The sequence below is a fragment of the Diabrotica undecimpunctata genome, chromosome 8 (assembly GCF_040954645.1).
Source record: "Diabrotica undecimpunctata isolate CICGRU chromosome 8, icDiaUnde3, whole genome shotgun sequence".
Taxonomy (NCBI): Eukaryota; Metazoa; Arthropoda; class Insecta; order Coleoptera; family Chrysomelidae; genus Diabrotica; species Diabrotica undecimpunctata.
Window position 1 is genome coordinate 23,555,791 of NC_092810.1, and position 8,113 is coordinate 23,563,903.

General features: G+C 30.8%; 1 long non-coding RNA gene across 1 annotated transcript; it reads left to right on the forward strand.

Moving 5' to 3' along the window:
* The first annotated feature begins 4,168 nt into the window (after window positions 1-4,168).
* LOC140448330 (uncharacterized) lies at window positions 4,169-7,089 on the forward strand. Its single transcript, XR_011951685.1, has 3 exons — window positions 4,169-4,672; window positions 4,881-5,082; window positions 6,862-7,089. It is a non-coding gene; the product is annotated as an uncharacterized lncRNA (long non-coding RNA).
* The last annotated feature ends 1,024 nt before the right edge of the window (window positions 7,090-8,113 follow it).

Here is an 8,113-nt window from a genome sequence, read left to right on the forward strand (position 1 = left end):
TCCAAATGACACTTACAACGTTTGACTGTAGATACTTCTCGAAAAATTGAACAAAACGATATAGTTAATGAGAGGTCAAACTTATTTACTTTTCGAGAAACAGGGTGTTAACATTAAAAAAAATTAAATTCTTTTAGTTAATAACAACAATAACTTTAAAACCAATAAACGTATTTACTTGAAATTTAGTACTCGTAGGTTGTTTTTAAATGAAACATAGCTTCCTTTAGTGAGAAAAAATTGTCCATGGTACAATACAATGGTGTGTATTTAGAAAAATGTTTCACCTTTACTTTTTTTTATGAAGTCAGCTATTCTAAAACACAATTATTTTTATTGTAATTGAATTAACAAAACAAAAAAACTTTTGTTGAATTTTAAAATAAGTTATATGATGTACTAATGGTTAGTAACAAAAACTAATTTGTGGATTAATACTGCATTTAAAACACTTAGCGAGTGTTTTTTTTTCCAAACCAGTTATTTGATTAACCAAAAACACCTTGTATATTTTTATATTTTAAAGGTTGGGTTAAAATAAAGGTTTTTATTTTTATTTATAGATAGCATGTGAGAAGAAATTTCAGATAGACCAACATGTGAGAACTGCTTCACACATTGCAAAAAAAGGAAAAATAGGAGGAAAACATCAAACTTCAATGGCTAAATGTTTCCAATCTACTTCAAAAAAATTAGATGAGCAAGAAACTTTTAATGAAGACTTGTGTCGCGCATTAGTGTCTGCAAACATACCGCTTTCAAAATTAGCAAATGTAAATTTTAGTTCGTTTCTAAAAAAATATTGCAAACTTAATGTTCCAAGTGATCGGTCTCTAAGAAGAAATAATGTGAACGGGCTATACTCGTCGGTGTTAATTAATATTAAGGAAGAAATTGCAGATAATTATTTTTACATATCTGTAGACGAAACCACTGATTCCTCGGGAAAGTATATTGCTCATTTATTGACTGGTGTTCTTAAAGAAGATACCTTACCAAAATCTCATCTTATTTCATGCCAGCAACTTGAGAAAACAAATGCTTTAACAATTTCGCGTTTTATACAAGAAACATTAGCAACTTTTTTTCTTCCGACAACTATTCCTTCTAATAAATTACTGCTTATTTTATCGGATGCTGCTCCTTATATGGTGAAAGCAGGACAAAATTTAAAAATATTTTTCCCAGATTTAATACATGTTACTTGTGTAGCGCATGGATTAAACAGAGTTGCAGAGGAAATACGAAAAAAGTTTCCTCTTGTAAATACCATGATATCCAGTGTCAAAAAAGTATTTCTTAAATCTCCTATAAGAATTCAACTTTATAAAGAAATTCTACCTAACATTCCTCTTCCACCACAACCTATTTTAACGCGATGGGGAACATGGTTAGAAGCAGCTAATTTTTATGCAGATCATTTTGTTAAAATAAAGAACATAATTGATACGTTAACAGATGAAAGTTCCCAATCTCTTTTGGATTCTAAACAAACTTTTCAGAGTAACTTGCTTCAACAAGAACTTTCATTTATAAAATCAAATTTTAGTTTTGTTCAAAAAATAATTACTCAGTTAGAATCACCAAAACTGTCATTGTTCGAAAGTACAGCATTAATAAAAGAATTTGCGTCATGTTGTCGGAACGTTAGAGGTAATATTGGAAAAGATATTTTAAAAAAATTTGAAGCTACTATGGAAAAAAATAAAGGTTACCATATTCTTCCTGAAGTAGTCAGTGTTCTAGCTGGAAATATTTCGGAAACAATTAATTTAGAACCAAATGTTTTGGTTAGTTTGAAAAATGCTCCCGTTACATCAGTTGATGTTGAACGAAGTTTTTCCATATATAAATATATGTACTCAGACAGAAGCCACAAGTTTTTGTTAGAAAATTTTGAACACCACTTGGTCATTTATTGTTACCATAATTCTAAATAAGTTTATTCATACTTAAAAATGATGTATTTACTTAAAATAAATGTAAATCTTAATGAATAGTAGGAAATATTTAGTTATGTACACTTTTTTTTTAAATAAAATTGTTACTATTTTACGATTTTTTTATTTATTTGTATGCATATTTTGTAAAATATTTGCATATTTTCGGGTAAACACGTGCATATTTATGCGCATATTTTCTACATTTTTATTTGCATATTTGCCGAAGTCTATTTATTACAAATGTCTTCATTGGTTTTATGGTCTTTGAGTGAGATACCCAGCATATGTCGTTCCATAGCTCTCTGAGTTTTTCTGATCTTCTCAATGTTTATTTTATTGAATGTCCAGGTTTGAGCTTCATATGTAAGCTCCATCTCATTACCAACAATTCCTTCATGCCCTTGCATTCATAACAAAGTTACTTTGTTGTGCCCTGCCAGCTGCTTAAGGGACTACTTGTAGTTCCATTGTAGTAGAATAAGCAGAACGTTGCTGTACACAGAGATATTGATAGTCTGGTGTCTGGAACAGTATCCTCTATTCCTTTTCCCTCTTGTGCTTTTAATCTACCGTATAAAAAATGAGGGCGCTTCATGTGATTTATAGGATTGCTTTTTGTATTACACTTTTGTGATAACTTACACTCGATTATGATAATATTTGGTTTGAATTTAAAACATTGTTTTGCAGACCTAATGTGCATTGTTCCAGCCCTTAAAATGTCTAGCTGTCTAATCAGGTAGTCGGGTTTTAGATGCTGAGCCCGTGTTTGCCTAAAAGCACTTTCTAGAGCGATTGTTGATGGCCTCTTGTTAGCAAATATTAAGTGTGGTTTTATTAGGATTAACATAACGTCCTTCTTTTGAACACCAGGTAGTTATTAGGTTTAAGGCATCTTAAACGTGATCAACAATAACACCGACCTGCTTATTTCTAACCGCTATAACTATCGATCGCAGTAGAAGAGGTAAGACTTCTTCTTAAGGACAATCTTCTACTGGTCTTATAGTTACCTGGTTATGTAACTGGTCTTATGGTCTTATAGTAATTATATTTCTATTATTGAGCATGAATTGAATCCATTTCATGACGGGACATAAATTTCATTAACAACGAAATCAGAAAAAAGATAAGAGAGACAAAACAAACTTACTATGAGGAAAAATGTAAAGAGATAGAGGATCTTCAGAACAAATACGACCTATTCAACATACATAAAAAGGTTAAAGAAATGGCAGGACTGCAAAAAAGAAACCACAACACAACTCTTTTAGATAAAAATGGAAATACTATGATAACGACTGACGAAAAACTAAAACGATGGGAAGAGTATATGGAAGAGCTCTTCGACGACGAAAGAGGAAACCCACAAGACTTGTCTTTTGAGGACAGAGAAACAAGTGCAGAAATTACAAAGGAAGAAATAATGTATGCACTAAAGAACACCAGAAACGGAAAAAGCCCGGGGCCAGATCAACTGCCTATTGATATCATTAAAATAATAGAAAATGAGTACATCGATGTCCTCTTAAAGCTTTTTAATAAAATTTATCAATCGGGTGACATACCCAACGAATGGTTGACCTTAACATTCATTTGTCTCCCAAAAAAGAAAAATGCTAGAGAATGCACCGACCACCGTACCATAAGTCTGATGTCTCACACACTTAAATTGTTTTTAAAGATCATTCATAAACGCATTTACAAAACACTTGATATGGATATTGAAGAAACTCAATTTGGATTCCGTAATGGCGTAGGTACCCGTGAAGCTCTATTTGCATTCAACGTACTAATCCAGAGATGCTTGGATATGAACCAAGATACGTACGTCTGTTTCATAGACTACAACAAAGCTTTCGACAAAGTCTACCACAAAGAGCTAATGGACATCCTCAAAGCAAAACAAATACAACACAATGACCTTCGAATTATAACAAATCTATATTATAAACAGCAGGCACACGTACGCATTAATGAACACACATCAGAAGAGTTCGAAGTTAAAAGAGGAGTGCGACAGGGGTGTGTATTGTCACCACTACTATTCAATGTATACTCTGAAGAAATTATGAAAAGAGCTCTTGAGGGAGAAACAGCAGGAATCAAGGTCAATGGAACACCAATTAACAACATTAGATATGCGGACGATACTATCATAATAACAGACAACCTTCGAGACCTCCAAAAGCATGGACGTATAAATAAAGAAGGACCGGGCTGTTTACATCTTTACTTGAAGTCATGAGATCGTCACAGTCATAGGCACAAATCCCTAATTTGACGTTGTCAAATTTTTTTTTTTCAAGTCAATCTTCGAAATAATTTTCGATTTTTAGTATAATTTATTTTTAATTTATAAATAAAAATGTATTATCTAGTTAGTATAAACTATTTTTAGATATACTCATTTCGCAACCAAGGAATTAAAAGAAAAACATTAATTATTTAATTTATTAATAGAAAATATATTCTGATAATCTTAAATTTTTGTAAAACTTGGCATCATTGGTAATATAAACCAATCGTAGCGATTTGAGGAAAGTGAACATGGCGCTGTATTGTTTACCTTTGAGTTGATAATTTCCTTTTTGTGACATTTTAGTGAATTTGTTAATATATTTTAAATTTTAATTGAAGAATAGTTAATAGTTAAGTGTAATAATGATGCGTAACTGTTTTGTATGCAGGAAAACTGAATATTTACATCCAGAACTGTCATTTCATTTGTAAGTATTATCAAGTATTATAAACATTGGAATTACGTCCATGGGCGTAGTACAGGGATGTGATATTACTTAATTCTTGACATGAATTGGAGTTTAATTTTGTTAAATAAAGTAAATTTTATAGTATTATAAATACATTTATTTATTTTTTCTAATCTACACTGTAATTGCTATAAATATAATAATTTCAATGAAATATTATATGCAGGTCCCCAGTAAAGAATCAACAGATGCTGGATATGTGGTTGTCTATGTTCGGCTTAGATAAAGAACAAATAACCAAAACTGCCTTGGTCTGCTCAGAACACGTTAGAAAGCATGATCTAATTACACAACCAAGTGGACGGGTTAATTTGAGGAAAGGAATAAATAAATTCCAATAAATATTTATCATAATCACCAGAACCAAGGTAAGTAAACGAATTTCTATATAATTTACTATACAGAGTATAATAAATACTCATATACAGGGTGGTCCTTAAGTAATTGTACAAAAAGAAACAGTAGATTCTACACTTTAAAATATTACGATTTAAGCCAAGTTGCTTTTATAAAATATTGATATTAAGAAAGATACAGGGTGTTAAAGTGCAAAATTAAAATTTTATTTTTCGCTATAACTTTCATGTTTGTAAACATTTATGTATAAAAATTTACAACTGGGTACTTTTAAATATGAGAAATTATAATTTGATGCACACTTTAATGTAACTGATAGAGGGCGCCACTTATGCCACATATGTGGTATAAATTTGCACTTAACTTTTTTGCTCTTTAAGTTATCTGTATTTGGGATACAAAATATTAAAGATACATTATTTTAACAAAAAAAAAAGGTATACTTGTTAATAACTTTAAAACTCAAAAGTTTCTGAGATAATCACATTTTAAAAATCAGCTGCATAATTCTGATCTAAGGCAATTACTCCAGGCATCGAAAAAAAATAGACAAAAACATTAATACTGCTGAATTTTGGTATAAAATACTTTTAACTAAAGTTAATAGTTAACGAAATATTAAATAAAGTAAATATATCAGCAGGATAATTAATAATAGGATTTGACAAAATAACAGAATAATAGGATTTTACATCAAACATTTTACGTTTTATGTTAAATTAGAGTCATAATCAAAACATTTTGTTTACAAACCAAATTAAGAAATAGTTAAACTAAATAACATAACTTTTTGTCAAAGTAAGTGCTCGATATGTCATCCATTTTCTTTAATTCATTTGTGAATATATTCCATAAAAGATTGTCTCATATTAAATAGCATCATTGGTTTTAAAGAAACTGCTGCAGTATTTATTTCTTCCCATAGTTGGTTGCGAATGTTTATGGCATTCTTATAGACATGTTGTGTTAATGCGCCCCATACACCAAAATCAAGCGGATTAAATGCTACGTGGTGGTGCTACGTAAATACTAAAAGCTACGTGGTGGCTATAATGTATAATGGATGAATATATTATTAAGCGATAGCAAAGGGAAATTGTAAACATGATGACGGCCAACGTCTGAATACGGCACCTAAAGAAGAAGATGAAATATATTTTCTCCAATAAGACATTTACCACCCATAACAAAGCATTTTGTGATGTTACATTATCTTTGTGTTGTTTTAATAAGAATAAACTATGAATTATGCTTATCTACAGGTATTCAGTGCTTTACCGCATAAATATCAAACTAAGAATTATTGTGCAGCTGACTTATAAAATGCATTTATCTCGAAAACGGTTGAATTTTCAGGTTACTAACAAGTATATCTTTTCTTTGTAAAAATAATGTATCTTTGATATTTTTTAAGATAAATAGAGCTAACTTAAACAGCAAAAATTTAAGCTCAAATTTATGCCGCACATGTGGCGCCCTCTATTAGTTACAGTAAAGTAAGTATAAAATTTTAATTTATCCTACTTAAAAGCATTCAACTGTAAATTTTTGTCCAAAAGTATTTACAAATATACAAGCTATAGCAAAAAATAAAATTTTAAATTTCCACTTTAACACCCTGTATCTTTCTTAATATCAACATTTTATTAAAGCAAGTTGGCTTAAATCGTAATATTTTAAAGTGGAAAATCTACGGTTTCTGTTTGTACAATTACTTAAGGACCACCCCGTATATTCCATAATTATGATAGCATATCTTTTTTCTTTTTTTTATTAATTCAATGTTTTAGTTCTACAAACGAGTTCTTCTGTCTACTGCTATGTCTAGCGTGACATATTAATGTTGCCAATTAAAAATTAAGCTGGAGTTATACACCATAATTCACTATGTTTTTTCAACGTATCACTCACTGGATAAGAGAAGGACATACTCAATACCTTGAACAGGTTAATGTTTGGGGAAGAATTTTTTAAATTTTTTCGGCTTGTGTATTATTTTAGTTTAAATAAAATATTATATAAAGTACTTCGCGATTTTATTTACTCCATCTCTATTGTTTTGTGTAAATCAATTTTTATAAATATATTTCTATACGCTGAAAATTAAAACTATTCATCGTTCGTTGTTTCTCACTTATTCGAAATATTTTATATGTTTACGATACTAAAAATAAAAGCAATCAAACCAATAGTCATTATTTATACAAATGAAAAAAGTGTTTCAAATACCTTTCAATTATTGGAAGGTACGCCGCTGACTGAAAGGGAAATGTCACAGTCTATCACCTCGTCTCTTTCCCCGCGCCTATAAACTTTTCGACTTCAAATTTAGGTGAACAGAGTACAGGGCATGCCCAGTCCATCTTTATTTATACGTCCATGTCCAAAAGCTAATGAACAAGATAGTTGAGTATGGAGAGGAATATGGATTATCAATAAACACCAAGAAAACCAAATTTATGAGGATATCAAAAACCCAAAATAATGGTGAAAACCTGACAATTAACGGTAGTGCTTTAGAACAAGTTGAAAACTACCACTATCTTGGCACAATAATTAATCACACAAACGATTACTCCAAAGAAATCAAAGTTCGAATAGAGAAAGCACGTACAAACTTCAATAAAATGAGAAAGGTACTTTGTGCAAGAGAACTAAAATTGGACTTGAGAGTTAGGCTGGCAAGGTGCTATATTTTCTCGACTCTGCTTTATGGGATAGAAGCATGGACACTTAACGCGTCGACTGCTAAAAAGTTGGAAGCATTTGAAATGTGGGTGTATAGAAGAATCCTGAAGATCTCATGGACCGAGCATGTAACAAACAACGAAGTCATGAGAAGAATCAACAAAAGAATGGAAGTATTGGAAACCATCAAGACACGAAAGCTGCAATACCTGGGGCATGTTATGCGTAATGAGAGATAGAACCTACTTCAATTGATTATACAAGGGAAAATCCAGGGCAAGAGAAGTGTAGGAAGAAGAAGTTGACACCGTTAAGACTTCATCGTGAGCTTACCATTTTATATAGCTACAATAT